The sequence below is a fragment of the Elephas maximus genome, chromosome 16 (assembly GCF_024166365.1).
Source record: "Elephas maximus indicus isolate mEleMax1 chromosome 16, mEleMax1 primary haplotype, whole genome shotgun sequence".
NCBI classification, from domain to species: domain Eukaryota; kingdom Metazoa; phylum Chordata; class Mammalia; order Proboscidea; family Elephantidae; genus Elephas; species Elephas maximus.
In genome coordinates, this window is record NC_064834.1 from 17,385,338 (window position 1) to 17,403,181 (window position 17,844).

At 47.5% G+C, this 17,844-nt stretch overlaps 1 protein-coding gene across 1 annotated transcript in view; it reads right to left on the reverse strand.

Moving 5' to 3' along the window:
* PALD1 (phosphatase domain containing paladin 1) overlaps window positions 1–15,062 on the reverse strand; it is a 118,969-nt gene extending 103,907 nt beyond the window's left edge. The window contains exon 1 of the mRNA XM_049855800.1: window positions 15,043–15,062. The gene's annotated coding sequence lies outside the window, so the exon portion shown is untranslated. The remainder of the gene's footprint in view (window positions 1–15,042) is intronic.
* Between the last annotated feature and the right edge of the window lie 2,782 nt (window positions 15,063–17,844).

Consider the following 17,844-nt stretch of genomic DNA (forward strand, 5'->3'; position numbering starts at 1 on the left):
GTAAGAACAAAATGCTGCCCTTGCCGTGATGGAAGTGGCCCAATGTAATCAACCTGCCACCAGGTTGCTGGCTGATTGCCCCTAGGAATGTTGCTATATCAGGGACTCAGTGTTGTTGGTCTCTGCTGCTGGCTGACTGGGCACTCAGCAGTGGCTATAGCCAAGCCAGCCATGGTGAATGGAAGCCTGTGTTGCTGAGCCCATGCATAACCTCTGTCTTAGTTATCTAGTGCTGCCATAACATAAATACCACAAGTGGATGACTCTAACAAACAGAAATTTACTTTCTCACACTTTACAAACTGGAAACCCAATTCAGAGTCCCACCTCAAGGGGAAGGCTTTCTCTCTCTGTGTACTCTGGAGGAAGGTCCTTGTCTCTTCGGCTTCTGCTTCTTGGTTCCTTGGAGATCTCCATGTGGCTTGGCATCAGTCTTCCCCATCTCTCCCTTGCTTGTTTAATCTCTTTTACATTTCAAAAGAGATTGACTCAAAATACTCCCTACAGTAATCCTGGCTCATTAACATGACAAAGACAATCCATTCCCAAATCGGATTATAACCCCTGGGCATAGAGGCTAGAATTTAAAACACATGTTTTGGGGGGACAAAATTCAATGCATAACAACCTTCATCCCTGCCATCATGGCCACTTTGTTCATAAGGATATTGGGCAATGACAGCAGTGGCTGGGGAAAAAGCTAACTGTTATCCACCAAACACTTCATCCTATCAACTTGATAGTTAAAATCCTCCTCTGCTGAGGTCACCCTTTGGTGAGCATTCACATGAGACACAAATATCTTCACTTCCTTGGCCCATTCAGAGAGGTCTATTCAACATGCCTCTTTTCCATACCTCCTTGTCACTAATTTTCCAATCATGTTCATTCCAAGTCCCTGACCATCCAGCCAAGCCATTGGCCACAGCCCATGAACCAGCATACAATCGCACATTTGGCCATCTGTCCTTCCAAGCAAAATGAACAACCAGGTGCACTGCTCGAAGTTCTGCCCACTGGGAGTATTTTCCTTCATCATTGCTAATTCATGGAGGTCCCAGAAAGGGGCTGCAGTTCTGCCAATGTCCACTTCTGAGTGGAGCCTGCATGTTGCACAGAACCCTCCCTAAACCAGACATGAGTTTCTCTTCCTCAGTCAACTGACAGTAAGGAACTCCCCATGAGGCCACAGGTGCAGACTGGGAGAAGGAAGGTAATGTGACAGGAGTGGGGACCATGTGCATTTGGGCCACTTCCTCATGTAACCTACTATGCCCTCAGGTCTTGCTGGAGCTCAAGCTCATATATACTACTTCCATTTAATAATGAAGTGCTGCTCTGCCTGTCCAACTTTATGACTTTGTGAGTAAGATGGTTAATGATGGGCAGTTCAGGCCACATAGTGACTTGGTGACCCATGCTTAAGTGTTCAGTCTCTACTAAGGCCCAGTAACAAGCCAAAAGCTATTTCTCAAAATTAGAGAAGTTATCTGCAGAGGATGGCAGAGCTTTGCTCCAAAATCCTAAGGGTCTGCTCTGTAATTTACCAATGGGGTTTGCCAAAGACTCCAAACAACATCTCTACCTGTTATTGACACTTCAAGAACCGTTGGATCGGCCAGATGATATAGCAGAGCAGCTTGCATGGCGGCATGAACCTGTTGCAGAGGCTTCTCTTGTTCTGGGCCCCACTCAAAACTAGCAGCTTTTTGAGGAAACCGTATGGGTAGTTCTACTCTGTCCTATAGGGTCTCTATGAGTCAGAATCGACTCAATGGCAATGTTTTCCGTTGTTTGTTTGTTTTTGATAAATAGGCCAGAATAGCACAATCAAATGAGGGATATGTTGCCTCCAAAATTCAAAGAGGCCCACCAGGTGTTTTGCCTCCTTTTTAGTTGTAGGAGGAGCCAGACATAACAACTTATCCTTCACTTTAGAAGGAATATCTAGACATGCCCCACACCACTGGACCCCTAGAAATCTCACTGTAGTGGAAGACACCTGAATTTTTGTCAGGTTAATTTCCCACTCTCTAGGACACAAATGTCTCTCTAGAGTCATTGACACTTCTCCCTTACTAGATCCAATCAGTATAATGTCATCCATAAAATAGACCAGTGTGACATACTGTGGAAGGGAAAGGCGATCAAGGTTCCTGCAGACTAAATTATGACATAGGGCTGGAGAGTTGATATACCCTTGAGGTAGGACAGTGAAAGTGTATTGCTGGCCTTGCTAAAAATGAAGGCAAATTGCTTCTGGGGTTCCTTCAAAACAAGAATTGAGAAAAAAGCATTGGCCAGATCAATAGCTGCCTACCAGGTACCAGGAGATGTATTAATTTGTTCAAGCAATGAAACTACATCTGGAACAGCAGCTGTAATTGAAGTGACCACCTGGTTAAATTTATGATAATCTACTGTCATTCTCCAAGATCCATTTGTTTTTTGCATAAGCCAAATACGTGAGTTGAATGTGGATGTGGTGGGAACCACCACCCCTACATCCTTCAAGTCCTTGATGGTGGCACTAATCTTTGTAATCCCTCCAGGAATGCAGTACTGTTTTTGGTTTACTGTTTTCCTAGGCAGGGGCAGTTCTAATGGCTTCCACTTGGTTTCTCCTATCATAGTAGCCCTTATTCTACATGTCAGGGATCCAGTGTGGGAGTTCTGCCGGTTGCTGAGGATGTCTATTCCAGTTATGCATTCTGGAACTGGGGAAATCACTATAGGGTGGGTTCAGAGACCCAGTGGATCCACTGTGAGATAGATCTGAGCCAAGATTCCATTAATAACCTGATCTTCATATGCCCGTACTCTGACTGGTGGGTCCAAGTGACATTTTGGGCTTCCTGGAATTAGTGTCAATTCAGAGCCAGTGTCCAGTAATCCACAAAAAGTCTGATTATTTCCTTTTCCCCCAATTAAAAAAGGCCAAAGATCCCTTTGGGGAAGGCTAGGAGAAAGATTAACAGTAAGTTTTTGGCAGTACAATGGAGTCCTTCCTTAGGGGACCTGGCCTCCCCTTTATTCAAAGGGTTGTGGGTCTGTAAACTGGCTCAAATCTGGGAATTGATTGAGGGGCCATGAATCTGTACTCCAGAGAGTCAAGTTAGACTGTCATTTACTTGACCTAGAATTCTTCCGCTTGTACAGATCAAGTAAATATTTACTAGATTTCCCCTCTGTTTCACTCCTGGGGACACCATAACAAAGTAGGCAACGCCATAAGTCCATACAAGTATCAGACTATTCTGATTACTGCTTTGACTCTGCTGTCCATTACAGTAACCGCACCCACCTTGTTTTTGTCAGTTAAGTACTGCCACGTGGCCCCTACCACCACTGGGCCCAATCAGCCCCTTTGTAGTTAGGTATCATAATTCAGTTAGGGCAGTTTCTGCCGTCAAATCTGACTTACATAAAATAGCAATCATAGCAGTCTTCAAGGATGCTGGGGCTCCCTTCACAAATTTGTTCCTCATTCTTTGGTAAAAGGTGGGTACTCCATGGGTGGGTCTGTGAGTCCAACCTGATAAATCCACTCTAACATGGCAATTTCCCTAAGCCTTTGAATACCTTCTGCTACAGTATTCCAAGGCAGGTCTGGAAGTTCAATTTGATTTAGTATAGGCCACCACTTAATCCATGCTTCAGTGAACCAACAAAATAAACTATTAGATCCTTTTCTAACCTCTTGAGCTGAAACATTAAATGAAGAATCTGTGCTTAGTAGGCCTATAGCAATAAACTTATCCAACTTTATGTTCCTTGCACCATTATCCCACATCCTTAATAGCTACTCCCACACATATTCCCCAGGTTTTGGTTTGTATGTTATTAGAAAAATCTAGCAGTTCTTTTGGAGTGTAGTGTACCTCCTGCTGGGTCACATTTTGTACTTCACCTTTTGGGACTCACTGGGACTTACATATAGTTATAGCTCTAGGAGCAAAAATGTAGGGGGTGGAGGGGTGGGTCCTGGGAACATTCTGCAATGTCTTAGAAGGCATCTACTCAGACAATGCCCAGGCAACGCCCCAGGTGCTGCCCGAGGCAATAGCTCAGATAAAGACTCTTCAGACACAGCTGAGTTAATCTCATCAGATGAGGATGGAAGGGATAATGGTTTTACTGGGGAGGGTGGCTTAGCAGACAAAGATGGATTGATCTCTTCAGATGGGAGTAAGAGGACTGGTTTTGTTGGCAGCGGTGATTCAATGGAATTTGGGGGTTCAATTTCCCCAGCTTCCTGATTATATACCCATATGTCCCCATCTCAAGTTTCAGGATCCCATTTCTTCCCAATCAACGTCCTCACTTTAACTTCAGACACCATTCAAGGTTGGGAATCCATTGGCATTATAATTCAGCCACTCTTACAATAAGATTCTGGGTTTGGTTTTGGGCAATATCGGCTCCATAACAAAAAGAAATAAGACTTTCCTTCAAAGCGGAAGTGTTAACTTTCAGGTCTTATATGCAGTGCTTGAGTTGTGTCTCTGAAGCTTTGAGCTTATCTTTCTTTCACCACTTTGTCCACCAAAAGAGGACAAACCATCCAACTTTTTATAGTTTTCATTCTGACAAAACTGTAGAAAAGTATCAAATATGCAATCATCCAGAGCCTTGTCTCTCACAAATATTTGATCCATTGGTGGTGCTATTTTGCATATTTCTATTGCCACCTCATGCCACAGATTAGCAGTACCCTCTTTACTACTGGAGGCAGGGTCATCAGCGCCTATAAGAAGAGCCAGACTTGAGAACCAATTCAGAAAACTCATCCTTATGATTTTGTTCCTCTATAACCACTCTCTCAGTCCCAAATGTCTTAGGCTGGGTTCTCTAGAGTAGCAAAACCAGTGAAGCATATATATATATATATAAATATACATACATATAGAGAGATTTATTTCAAGGAAATGGCTCAAGCAGTTGTGGAGACTGGCAAGTGGTCACACTGCCCACCATGGCCCAGTGGGGATCTAGCCTGGACTCCAGGCCCTTCCCCACCAGCTCTACACCCTGTCCCCATGCCCACTGCAGCCCTGAGGTGACCCAACCTGAACCCCAGGCCTCTCCCTGCCACCTTTGGATCTCCCCACCCCCTACCACAGCCCTGAAGGGGCCTGGCCCAGACTCCAGGCCCCTCCCCACTGGTTCTGGATCCCTCCGCCACCCACCACAGCCCTGACGGGACCTGACCTGGGCCCCGGGGCCCTTCCCTCTGTCTCGGGAACCCCACACTGCCCACCACAGCCCCACTCTAGCCCCTGGCCCGGTTCATACTGCAGACAAATGACCCATCTCCCCCTGCTGGACCTGCCCTGCTGCACCATAGCTGGGTGACTGGCCCTGCACACCCAGACAAGGTGGTGAGAACTATCATGCCCATGAATGAGCAAGCAACAAAGTATGCCCAACTCACTCACCCAGACATAACCAAACAAAACAAAAAATGAACAAACCTACAATCAATAAAAAAAAAAAAAGTCAATAAACAAAGAAAATAATGCCTGAATGTCTTGGAGACTGCAAACAATATCAAAACATATTTAAAAAAAAAAAAAAAGAGCAAGATGGCTCCAGTGAGCAACCAGAATAAAGCACCAGTTGACCTTCCAGCAGAAGAACAGTACTGGAACTACCTGAGAGGGAATTCAAAAGTCTAATATTCAGGGCACTTTAAGAGATTATGAAAGAGATCAAGGAAAATGCAGACAAAATCATGGAAAACACGGACAAAACAATAGAAGAATTAATAAAACTAATAGAAGAACAAAATATCAAAATAAATCATTAGAAATCATACAAAAACAGCAGTTGGAAATCCTTTCAGAAATGGACAATGCCACAGAAGGTTTTAGGAGCAAATCTGAAACAATTGGAGACAGAATCAGTGATACTGAAGACAAATCCAAGGCTGCCACTTTGCGGAAAAATCAGAGAAAAGAACGGAGAAAAATGAAGAAAACTTAAGAACTACATGGGATTCATTCAAGAGCAAAAATCTGCACTTGATCAGAGTTATACAATGGGGAGAAAACACAGAGGATCATTGAAGATCTGCTGACAGAAAAATTCCCTAATACCATGAAAGATAAAAAGCTGACCATCCAAGAAGTTCAATGAACCCCATATAGGATAAACCCCACGAGAAAGTCACCAAGACATATTCTAATCACACTAGCCAAAACCAAAGACAAAGAACCCTGAAAGCAGCTCAAGAAAAATGAAAAGTCACATACAAAGAGAAAACAATAAGATTTAGCTCTGATTAGTAGGCAGAAATGATGAAGCCAAGAAGGTAATGGGATGATATATGTAAAACCGTGAAAGAAAAAAATTGTCAATCAAAAATAACATATGCTGCAAAACTCTCTCTCAAATATGATGGCAAAATTAGGACATTTCCAGATAAACACAAATGAAGGATATTTGTAAAAACCAAACCAAATTTACAAGAATTATTAAAGGGAGTCCTTCAGTTGAAGAACCAACAACCTGAATCTAGGACACAGGTTAGTATCAGCCAAATACCGACCTAGGTAATGAACTCTCAAGGATAAAATAAAACTAAAAGACTCAAAACAGGGAACTAGAGATGTCAATCTGTAAATGATGGCAACGTCAGAACAATAAAAGGGGGAGTACATGGTGTAGGTATAGAACTTTCAAATGGAAAGGAAGTCAAGACGATATCAAGTAAAAAAGACTGGTTCAAATTTAGGAAGATAAGGATAAATTTCAAGGTAATCACAAAGAAAGTTAACAAACCTACTCATCAAAATAAAGAAGAAAAACATAAAGTCTTAGTAAACATAAAATCTACAATAACGAAAGAAACGAAATGAAATTTCACAAACAAAAGGAACTCAGCATGGGAGAGTAAAAGGAACAAAGAAAACATCAGCACCACCAAAAAAAAGCACTACAAAATGACAGCAACAGCTCACGCTGAATGTAAATGGCTTAAATACATCTGTAAAGAGACAGAGAGTGACAGAATGGATTAAAAAAAAAAATGACCCACCAATACGCTTGAGCCCATTGTTGCAGCCACTGTGTCAGTCCATCGCATTGACGATCTTCCTCTTTTTCACTGACCCTCTACTTTATCAACCATGATGTCTTTCTCCAGGGACTGATCCTTCCTGATAACCTGTCCAAAGTATGTGAGACGAAGTCTTGCCATCCTCGTTTCTAAAGAGCGTTCTGGCTATACCTCTTCCAAGACAGATTTGTTCATTCTTTCGGCAGTCCGTGGCATAGTCGATATTCTTCACCAACACCATAAGTCAAAGGCATCGATTCTTCTTCAGTCTCCCTTGTTCATTGTTCAGCTTTCGCATGCACGGGAGGCAACTGAAAACACCGTGGCTTGGGTCAGGTGCACCTTAGTCTTCGAGGTAATATCTTTGCTTTTTATCACTTTAAAGAGATCGTTTGCAGCATATTTGCCCAATGCAATGTGTCTTGATTTCTTAACTACCGCTTCCATGGATGTTGATCATGAATCCAAGTAAGATGAAATTCTTGACAACTTCAATCTTTTCTCTGTTTATCATTATGTGACTTATTGGTCCAGCTGTGCGGATTTTATATGTATACATCACATTCGTACATATATACTTAAAATTATATAAGTAGTCCCCAACTTACAACAGGGTTCTGTTATGATGGCTTTGTCGTAAGTTGGATCTGGTGTAAGTTAAATAACTCTTTTTTTTTTTTTAGTTTTCATTATTATTGCCTTTCATTATCAGTATCTTCTTATACCTGATCTTTGAACATCTGAGAATGATAACATCAACAAACTATGCACTGCAACATTTGTGCGTAGTACAAAAAAATTTTTTTTTCTTTTTTTTACATATTACTAACGACAAGAGATACAAAAAAAAGACAGTCATAAGTGCAGTTCATAAACCAAAAAAAAACCCATTGCAGTTGGGCCAATTCTGACTCATACAGACCCTAAAGGACAGCGTAGAACCACCCCATAGGGTTTCCAAGGAGCACCTGGTGGATTCAAACTGCCAACCTTTTGGTTAGCAGCTGTAGCACTTAACTACTATGCCACCAGGGTTTCTAGTGCAGCTCATAGTCACTGGAATATGTCATCAGTCAGGGACTACCTGTGTGTGTGTATACTTCGTAGGACATGCCACGTACAAGAATGTTCATAGCAGCTTTGTTCACAAGAGCTAAAATGCTGGAAACAATTCCAATGTCCTTCAAGAGAATAGGTAAACAAATTGTGGTATGGTCTCACGACAGAATACTACCCCGCAACTAGAACGAATGCTTTACTGACCTACACAACATCGTGGATGAAGATCACAGATTCACTGATGAGTGCAAAAAGCCAGATACAAGCAAGAACATACCATAAGATTCCCGCATTTACATGAAGTCCTAGAAGAGGCCAAGCTAATCTAGGATGATGGAGATGAGAAGAGTAGTCACCTGGTGAAGGGTGACAGTGACTGAGACAGGGCACAGGGGAAGCTTCTGGGGTGCCGGGAATACTCTGTCTTGACCTGGGAAGGGGTCACACGGATAGATACTTACATAAAAGTTCATCAACATGTAGCCTTATTAGTGTGCTCTGTCGTTGCTGCTCGTTGCCGTTGAGGCGATTCCAGCTTTACCGTATTATTTTCACTCTGACAAAACTGTAGAAAAGTATCAAATATGCAATCATCCAGAGCCCACTGTAATTACGTTTTTGTGTAGCTATTGCTTAATTGACTCTGCAAAGGCAATCGACTGTGTGGATCATAACAAATTATGGGTAACATTGTAAAGAATGGGAATTCCAGAACACTTAATTATGTTCCTGCAGAAGCTGTACTTAGACCAAGAGGCAGTCATTCGAACAGAACAAGGGGATACTGGGTGGTTTAAAGTCAGGAAAGGTGTGCGTCAGGGTTGTGTCCTTTCACCAGACTTATTCAATCTGTGTGCTGAGCAGATAATCCAAGAAGCTGGACTATATGAAGGAGAATACAGCTTCAGGATCGGAGGAAGGCTCAGCAACAACTTACAATATGCAAATGACACAACCTTGCTTGCTGAAAGTGAAGAGGACTTGAAGCACTTACTGATGAAGATCAAAGAACACAGCCTTCAGTTTGGATTACACCTCAACATAAAACAAAAATCCTCACAACTGGACCAATAAGCAACGTCATAATAAACAGAGAAAAGACTGAAGCTGTCAAAGATTTCATTTTACTTGGATCCACAATCAACACACATGGAAGTAACAGTGAAGAAACCAAATGACATATTGCACTGGGCAAATCTGCTGCAAAAGACCTCTTTAAAGTGTTGAAAAGCAAAGATGTTACTTTGAGGACTAAGGTGCGCCAGACCCAAGTCATGGCATTTTCAATTGTCCTGTATGCATGTGGAAGCTGGACAATGAATAAGGTAGACCAATGAAGAAATGATGCATTTGAATTAAGGTGCTGGTGAAGAATACTGAATATACCACGGACTGCCAGTAGAAACGAACAAATCTGTCTTGGAAGAAGTACAGCCAGAGTGCTCCTTGGAAGAGAAGGTGGCGAGACTTCATCTCACATACTCTGAACATGTTATCAGGAGAGATCAGTCCCTGGAGAAGGATATCATGCTTGGTAAAGTAGAGGGCCGGTGAAAAAGAGGAGAACCCTCAAGGAGATGGATTGACACAGTGTTTGCAACAACGGGCTCAAACGTAGCAATGATTGTGAGGATGACGCAGGACCGGGCAGTGTTTCGTTCTGTTGTACGCAGGGTCACTATGAGTCAGAACCGACTCGGTTGTACCTAACAACAATTGGCTAACGTGCCCTTGGGTGATGGGAATAGTTAATGCTCTCAGTTTACCAGAGGTTAACCCACCACTCCTCACCACTCACCCACTAAGTTCCAATTTTACTTCCTTAATTCTTCAAACTGGCGAAATCTGGTCCCTCCTCAGGACCTTTGCACTTGCTGGTCCCTCTTCCTAGAATGCTCTTCCTTTCTCGTCAGTTAGGTCTTTGCTCAAGTGTCACCTCCTCAGACAGGCCTTCCCTGATCTCCCATATGAAGTAGCCTCTCAGTCTCCCACTACGCCAATGCTACCGTAATTCTCAGCATGGCTTTCATTACCTGATTGCTCCTTGTTCTATTGTCTGTCTCCCTCTACTAGGATGTCAGCTCCACAAGGGCAGAAACTTGTCTATATATTTGGGTTCAAATCCTGGCTCCACCTAGAACAATTTCTGGAACACAGTAGGTACTCAATAAATAACTGTGAGGCGAAACACCTATAGAGCAGGTCTTGAGACTATTCTCAAGGTGGTGAGAGGAAGTTCGTTTTTTTTTCTTCATTGACCCCACAACCATTTGTCAGAGGCCCACTATGCACCAGGTGCAATCCGGGCTCCCAGGGAGTTCACCATGCAGTAGAGGAGAAAGGTCATGCAAGACCATCCTAATGGAGCGTGAGGAATGGGCACGAGGGACATGTGCCTGCTCAGGGCTGGGGAAATGCCCAGAAGTGACCAACTGGTACATCCTCCCAGTTCCCAGTGCCAGGAGCCCAAGGTAGGCTCTGGGTGTGGCCATGACTGCCCAAGCCAGCTGAACGTCTGGGCGGCAGGGGGGGCCTGCATCTTGGCAGGATGCCACCCCCTTCTGAAAAGCCAAAGAGTTTGGCCAAGGCCAGCCGCTGTCCCTGCCTGCAGGCCTGGTCACCTGCTGCCATGGCAACGTATCCTGCCAAGCCACCCGCACTCAGTGCAGGTGCCTGGGCATCTGCCGGGCTTCTCCATCCTGGGCAGAGAGGCACCTCGGCCTGCCTGAGCCGCAGCTGACAGAGTCATGTGTTGTCCTTGCACTCTTTCTTGTGTGGGTGTATTCATGTGTACATGTGCAAGCCATGTACAAGTATGTGCGATTGTGTCCAGTGCCTCAGCAGGCACTCTCTCCCCCAGCTGGACGTGGGGGCCCCTGTAAGGGGTAGTTAAAGGATGATTCAATAATAAAGTAAAACAAAAGCCATCAGTTACAGAACATTTATTACATCCTAGGCACCATTCTAAATACTTTTCATGTATTTCCTCATTGTGTTCTCACAACAACCCCATGACACAGGCACATTCCCGCTTTACAGATGAGGAAACTAAGGCACACAGCCATCACGTAACTTGCCTAAAGTCTCACACCTAGTAAACAACAGTCAGGATTAGAACCCAGGCACTAGGACCCCAAAGCCCTGACATTAACCACCAAGCGTACAGCCTCCCCATGGGACTGAGTCATTCCACTTGGCCATTCAGCTTCCTGAGCTCTGCACTGGCAGGGAGGAAAAAGGAAGGCTTCAAGTAGCCACCAGCCCCTGCAGGTGACGCAGGTAAATAATCACAATGCAGAGTTGTCAGTCTCAAAGAAGCAAGTGAAGTGCAGAGGGCTCTCTGAGACAGGAAGGCAAGAGGGCAGCCTGGCTCCCTCACCTGCCAGTTGAATCATGGACTTGGGCACTTGGGGCAGGAGCTGTTCTGCAATGTGAGGACTGAGGTGGACACGCAGCTCTGGAGACAAAGCTCTGCAGCCCTAGGATGCCACCTGCTGGACAGATCACAGCAGGACAGCCTCTGCATCCAGCCTACACTCTCGTCCCTCACAATCCGGATTTCCTGGGCGCCCACCGTGAGCACCGTGCACAGACGGTAAACCAGACTAACCTCCATTAACTAACGACTGGTTAGTTGCACCGTACACAGACGGTAAACCAGACGAACCTCCATTAACTAACGACTGGTTAGTTGCCATACAGTTGACTCCAATTCATGGAGACCCCAGGTGTGTCAGAGTAGCACTGTGCTCCATAGGGTTTTCAATGGCTGATTTTTTGGAAGTAGATAGCCAGGGCTTTCTTCCAAGGCATCTCTAGTTAACCAAGCTCATTAGCTGTTTGCACCACCCAGGGACACATTAACCAATAGCCACACACAAAAAATATAATTACAGCTGACAAGAAGGGATCCGAACGAAAACTATAGGGTGCACTGAGGGAGTGTGGGAAGGAGTCATCTTTAAATGGGGGCAGAGGGATGAGGCTTCTGCAAGGTAGTCGTACTTAAGACTCAAAGGCTGGGTAGGTGTTTGCCAAGCAATGAGTGGGAGAAAGGGCATTCCAGGCAGAGGGACGGCAAGGACAAAGGCCCTGAGGTGGGAACAAGCATGTGAAATTCCAGAACCAAAAGAAGGCATGCCGGCCAGGAGTATTTTTCACTACGACAATGAAAAGCATTGAAAGGTTTTTCTTTTTTTTTTTGGTCTGTTTCTTGTTTTATTGCAATATACCTATTCATATATTATGTATAACCAGTTGTTACCTAGTTGACTCTGACTCTTGACAACCCCATGTGTGTCGGAGCAGCACTGCTCTCCATGGGTTTTCAGCGGCTGCTTTTTCAGAAGTAGATAGCTAGGCCTTCCTTTCGAGACACCTCTGGGTGGACTCAAACCTCCAAACTTCTGGTTAGCAGCTGAGCACGTTAACCACGTATATGTAAAACATACGTAACAAAACATTTGCCATTTCAACCATTTTTATATGTACACTTCAGTGACATTAATTATGTTCGCCACGTTGCACAGCATTCACTACTGTGTTTCCAAATTTGTGCATTGCCCTGAACAGAAACTCAGTACTCCTTAAATAATAACTCTCCATCTGCCCCCCCGCCCCCGCCCCCCGCCCCCGCCGCCTACCTCAGGTAACCACTAATGAGCTTTGGTCTCCACGCATTTGCCTATTCTAGATATTTCACATAAGTGGGATCATATGATATTTGTCCTTTTGTGTTAAAGGGTTTTAATGAGGTAATGAGGGGAGTGATGCAATCCAATCTACCAAAGAAAGACTGGGTGGTAGGTGGCCAGGGTGGAGGCAGGGAGGCCAGTGAGGAGGTCACTGCAGCTGTCCAGCCAAGAAGCAATTGTGGCTTGGACCAGGGTGGTGACAGAAGAGATGGAGAAAAACAGATTCTAGAGAACTGTTTTGGAAATAGGATCAACAGGGCTGGTATTGGATTGGATGCTGGGATGTTGTGGGGAGGAAAGAATCAAGATGTCTGGCTTGAGTAAGGTGGGTGTTTCCCAGAAGTGGGAACACTGGGGAAGGAGCAGATAAAGAGTCCAGTCTTGGATGAGCAGAGCTTGAGGAGATGCCCCGGTGGGCAGGTGGCTATAGGAGTCCTGAGCTCAGAGGAGTGGTCTGGGGTAGATTCATCATCACCACCCACATGGGGTTGACAACCTCGGGATAGGTAAGACCCTCAGGAAGATGGTACAGCAGAGGAGGAGAGGTGGAGTGTGAGGAGCTCCATCATACATGGGGGACCAAGGGGGCAGAGGCTAAGAGGACAAAGAGGACTGAGCAATAGCGGCCAGGGAGCTGGGATGGAAGCACGGTGGCCCAAAAGCCAAGGGGTAGGGGAGCATCTTAACCATGTGAAAGGCTGCTGTGAGGTCAAGTAGGACTAGAAACAATTTGGTGACACCAAGTCACCAGCAACTCAAGCCAGATTCCATGGGGGAGTGGGGGTGGGAGTCACTCAGAATGGGGGTGAAGAGGGACAGGGAGGCAGGGAGCATAGGAAGACCCCACCATCAATAACTTGGCTGAGAAAAGATGGAGTAGATGGAAGGGGATGCGGGGTGTGGTGTAAAAATGGGGGACCAGGTGATGTCCACTGATGGGGAGGGTTCAGAGGGGGCAGGGTCAGGGGAGAGGAATGGGGGGATTTAGCCAGGGCTGCAGCCTCTTCTGCTCTCTCCACCCTTTACCCCAGTTTCTGTAGTCATCCCTGTAAAGACCATCCCTTCCTCAGATGAGGGAAATTCAGCCTGGAGGGAGGCCTGAGTTCACACCAGGGCTCTGCCTGGGCTGCTTCCTTCCACAGCAGGCAAAGGGCAGGGTGTGTGTGTGCCAGGCTATTTGGAGTCGTGGGAAGCCAAGAATCGGGCCAAGGTCATGTGGGTCCCTTGACTGGGTCTGGGTGCCCTCCCTGCCAGGCCTGCACTGCCCAGCCCATCAATCCCCCACCTCCACCCAACACAGCATGGCAGCGGCCATAAACAGACCAGGGTACCACCAAGGGGCAGGGATCCACTTTTTGTGGGGTTTGAAACTTATATTGCTGAGGGAGGGAACTTCTTAAGGAAAACTTCATTAGCCTCAGGGTAACTGCCACCTCTGGCTGCTGTGACCTTGAGCAGGTGACATCACCTCCCTGATCCGGTTCCTCTTCTGTAAAGTGGGAGCAGTAACAGAACCCACTCGTTTGAGCCCTAAATGAGATAACTGGGCAAAGCATTGACCCTGACCCTGGCTCTGGCTCCCGGTGAAGGCTGGATGAACTGCCCAGAGGTAGTGTAGTGTAAACTAGGCTCCCCTGGGGGTAGGCGGGGATGGAGGGGAAAAGCCTCCCCCTCTTTTTGAGCCTAGTGGCTCAGTAACACATCCCACCCCCACCTTTCCGAAGCACTGGGGATTTGCAAGGCGGTGGTGGTGTGTGTGACCCGGCGTCTCTCTTGCCCACCCTCTCATCCCCTCAGCGCTCTACAGGGCACCTGGCCTTGAGCTGTAGCTTCTCCCCCGCCCCACACTTGCTAGCTCCCCAGTTTAGGAAGCCGGCACAACCCACCGCTCCCCGCCAGCAGCCACGGAGAGCTCGGCTAGTCAACGTTTGGGACCACGGAGGCGCTGCGGCGGGGTGGGACCGGTCGGGTGGGGCATATTCAGCCGCCTGCAGAGCCCTGGGCAGTCCCCACCCCGTCCCAACCTGCGGACCCACCTCAGAGAGCCCCGGTTTCGCGGGGCTCGTGTTTAGGACCCCACGGCGGGACCCGAGTCCCGGGAGCTGCCCGCGGAGCGTCGCCAAGTCACCGGCGCAGCAGACACCACGGCGGCGCGCTCAGGCCGGGGCTGTGGGGACGCGGGCCGCACCGGGCAGGTCGGGGGGCCCTCCGCGCCCCGGAAACACTCACCGCCGCCTCGGACCCTCGGGGCTGGCTCCGCGGCCCTCTCTGCTCGCGCCGCCTCGCCCCGGCGCCCTGCGCGGCCTTCCCGGGGGCGGCCGCCGGACCCCCGCCCGGCCGGGCGCGCACCTCCCGGGCCGAGTCCCGCCCTCCGCAGACCTCCGCGGGGCCTCGGCGTGCCAGGCGCAGGGCAGGCGCCGCGGGCGGGACTGGGCGCCGCCCCACGCACATTCCGTTAGGCGGGAAGGGCCCGCAGCCTCATCTGCAGACGAGAAAGCAAAGCCAGAGCAGGCAGGCGCCGATGAGGGGGCACGCCTGGGACCCCAAGTCCAGGGCTCCTTTCCTGGGCTCGGCCATCTTCCAATGATGGCACTCAAGCTTCTTGGGGAAAGCAAGCTCTCTGTTAAGAAACGTACTCTTGTCAGCTTTAGTTCCGATCGCCCTGGTGGTGTAGCGGTTAAGTGCTAAAGGTTGTTATGTTCGAATCCACCTGGTGCTCCTTGGAAACTCTGTGGGGAGGTTCTGCCCTGTCCTATAAGGACTATGAGTTGGAACCAACTTGATGGCAACGGGTGTTTTTTACTGTATACACAAGGAGCACTGGTGGAGCAATGATTAAGCGCTCAGCTACTAACTGAAAGGTCGGGGGGTTCGAACCCACCCAGCGTCTCTGGGGGAGAAAAACCTGGCGATCTACTGTCATAAAGATTACAGCCTAGAAAACCCTGTGGGGCAGGTCGCAATGAGTCGGGATCAACTTGAGGGCTACCAGTACCAACATTATGTACTCAGGACACTCAGTTCCAGGGTCCAAAGGAGGTTTCTGCCCCCTGGAATCTCATAGTCTAACAGGGGGTGGGTGATAGAGGGCAGGGAGCAAGGAACCTGAGAGAGGGTCTGACTGGGCTGGGGAAATTGAGGCTGGTTTCCTGGAGGAGGAGGCCTTAAGACTAAGCAACTTTTATTTTCAAATGGCAGTGGAGACAATGCTTTCTGACCTGGAAAGATGTTCAGGTTACATGAAAAAGCGGTTTACAGAGCAGTTCACACAGTGATTCTTCTGAGTAAAAGATACACGGGCAAAAAACACCCAATGGGGGGAAACAGGGAGGATGAACCCAAAATGTTAACCATGGTTGCATCTAGATCACCGGGTTATAGGGGGGTTTTCTCTACTTCTGTGAACTGTTATGTGGTCTCCAAAGTTTCTACAGTGAATGTGCCTTGACTTTGTACCCAGAAAAGCACAACACATAAGATCTAAGACAAAAACTGGTTGCATTTCATTGAGGAGTGGGGTGATTAAAAGAGGGGTGATTAGAGGGGGCAAAGCTGCAAATCATTTGTGCAGGACGTGACGGTTTAGGAAACACTTCTACCCGCTGATCTCAGATATTCAAGCTCAGGATAACCAAAGCAAGAACAGGCCTGGGGGTCATCCCAGATGTGGAAACTGAGGCTCGACAAGGCCAGGTGGCTCAGCCGAAGTCACATGCGGATGGACCTGGGAGGAGGACCTAGGTGTCCCAGGTCCCATCGCCTCCACAGGCATAGCTGGTACTAATTTAAACAAACACGCACACACACCTCCCTTCAGGAGGTTTCCTTGGCTGGACTTCCCCAGCAAAGAAGATTTTCCCAGTAAACCGCTCCCCCCCCCAAAAAAAAAACCCATTGCCATCAAGTGAATTTCAAGTCATAGTGACCCTACAGGACAGAGGAGAACTGCCCCATAGGGTTTCCAAAGCTGTAATTTTTACAGAAGCGGTCTGCCACATCTTTCTTCCTTGGAGCAGCTGGTGGGTTCGAAGTGCCAGCCTTTTGGTTAGCAGCCAAGCACTTAACCACTGCACCACTAGGGCTCCTGATTTTCCCACCAGGGCATGTCTTTCCACATTTCTGTTGCTAGCCCCTCCAACCCTGCCAAGGCAGCCCAGGACCTGGGGCAGGTCCAGATGGAAGAAGTGTCCTGTGATCTTAGATCTTACCAGCAGGGAAGCCAATTCGAAGGGGCCCAGTCTGCAGGGAGGATGAAAAAAAGGGAGCTGAGGGTGGAGTGGGAGGGCAAGGGTCCTGGGAGCTGAGGGTAGCCCAGGAAGGAGGTTGGGCTGGGTCTCCCCTGAGAAGGAAGCCAGTATGGCCAAGACTGGAGCTGGGGAGAGGTGGTCCAGAGCTCAGGTCATCCTCAGACTTCATAAACCCTGTCCTCTCTGGATCTAAACAGCAGCCTTCGTCAGGGGAGTGTTTGGGGCTTGGCTGTTAGGAAAATGACTGGGATACAAATCTGTTGCTGTTGAGTCAATTGCAACTCATAGCGACCATATAGGACAGAGTAGAACTGCCCCATAGGTTTTCGAAGGAGCGGCTGGTGGATTTGAACTGCTGAATGCTCCACCACTGGCGCCACCAGGGTTCCAACTGGGATATAGTGGGATGGATATGGGAGCCACGGGATGAGGGATGGCCCTTGTGGCTTTATAACATTTTGAATCCTGGGGACATAATGTCAGGCTTAGATTGCCCCATCCCTGTTCCCCAAAGATGTGCATATGTGACAAGTGGGCACACAGGCATAGGCACAGAGCTACTCCTCATGGCCTGCTACACCTCACGCCCACAGTGAAGTGAAAGGTCCACAAGGGAACCCTGGGTCTTACTTGTTTTGCCCCCTCTTGAGCAACAAATGGGGAATTGGGGTTAGAGTGAAGAAAAGACCTGGGCTCCAATTCCAGCTTAGTCACTTAGTACTAACTTGACCCTTGGAAGGTACTTAAGCAACCCAAGCCTCAGTTTTCTCATCAGTAAAATGGG